Source organism: Propithecus coquereli, unplaced genomic scaffold, assembly GCF_000956105.1.
Source record: "Propithecus coquereli isolate 6110/MARCELLA unplaced genomic scaffold, Pcoq_1.0 Scaffold11, whole genome shotgun sequence".
NCBI classification, from domain to species: domain Eukaryota; kingdom Metazoa; phylum Chordata; class Mammalia; order Primates; family Indriidae; genus Propithecus; species Propithecus coquereli.
In genome coordinates this window covers 12,237,145-12,238,866 of record NW_012134969.1, presented here as the reverse complement: position 1 = coordinate 12,238,866, position 1,722 = coordinate 12,237,145, and positions in this window count along the sequence as shown.

Here is a 1,722-nt window from a genome sequence, read left to right as displayed (position 1 = left end):
AAGGAAACAAGATACAAAGAGAGAACTGCAAAATGTCTGTATTTCTGTAACCTACAGGAGACAAATCTAGAACAAGGGTGGTGTCTGCTCAAGTACGAAAAGCTCTCAGTAAGACCAAGCTGCTAACCCTACTTCTGGTTTCCTTGGTTAGGGGCCACCTCATATTAATAATATTCTTAATGAGAAAAACCACATGCAAATAATTAGTTATCTCTTCTTCACCTTGGAGATGGGGATAGTGGAGAGAACTAGGGAAGGATTTGTACTTTAGACAAAGATTAGGATTATAAGTGCTGTACATAAGGAGATGTGCCTTCAGTCACAGCAGCTTCTTACAAACTGCACATCTGTGTAACTCCTGATGACTTGGCTATAGAAAATGTCAGTGAACTGCCTTAGCTGTTTTTCCTGATGGGGAGAACCCTGGGCACTTGGAAATGGAAGAGTGGCACTGGTCCAAGAACCACACTTTGAGTAGCATTACTCTATCGAACATTTGCATTGAAGGGACTAGAAGAAAAAGAACTAGTGAAGGAGTTTATGCAGTAACAGAAAGAACTAGAACAAGGAGACCATGGATTTGTGGGAAAATTGGGAATTTTTAAGAAAGAGGAAGTGGTTAACTATACTGACTGCAACAAAGGTCAAGTACGTTGACGACCAAAAAAGAAGCCATTGAATTGACAATTAGGATATCAGTTGGCCGGGCGCGGTGGTTCATGCCTGTAATCCTAGCACTCTGGAAGGCTGAGGCGGGAGGATTGCTTGAGCTCAGGAGTTAGTTCGAGATCAGCCTGAGCAAGAGTGAGACCACGTCTCTACTATAAATAGAAAGAAATTAGCCAAACAACTAAAAATAGAAAAAATTAGCCGGGCACAGTGGCGTGTGCCTGTAGTCCCAGCTACCCAGGAGGCTGAGGCAGGAGGATCGCTTGAGCCCAGGAGTTCGAGGTTGCTGTGAGCTAGGCTGATGCCATGGCACTCTAGCCAGGGCAACAGAGTGAGTGAGACTCTGCCTCAGAAAAAAAAAAGGAGATCAGTGACATCTGAAAGAGCGATTTCAGTAGAGTGCTGGTGGTGGTAGAGGAAGGAAGCCAAGCTAGCAGGCTGAGGAATTGAGGAAGCAGAGACAACCAATGAGCACGACCCTTCCAAGAAGCTATTACAGATATTCAGAGAAGCTATTATAGATATTAACAGTTAAGAAATGGAAATAGTGTGGATGCAAAAAACATCAAAGGAAGACTTTTTAAACCAATGGAGCCCCCCCCCAATATCACTGAAGGGGTCTCAAAGCTGAAGAGAGTTCCCTCTCTAGACAAAAATGCTAAGGAAGATTTTTTTGGTCTTACAACAATCTTCTTAAAATTACTCTGCAGGTTGGAGGAGATCCAGGGAGCTTCTTTTAAGAACCTGCAGAATTTCTGATACTTTTTTGATAGTGCAACAGAAAATGATGAGGGGATGTAAGGATTTTGATTGACTCAATTGCTCCTGAGTTGTGTGGAAGGTAAATATATTTTAAGACCAGGTGCAGTGGCTCACATCTGTAATTCTAGCATTCTGGGAGGCCAAGGTGGGAGGATTGCTTGAGGTCAGCAGTTTGAGAACAGCCTGACCAAGAAGAGCGAGACCCCATCTCTACTAAAAATAGAAAAAATTAGCCAGGCAACTAAAAATAGAAACCCAAAATTAGCTGGGCGTGGTGGTGAGCACCTGTAG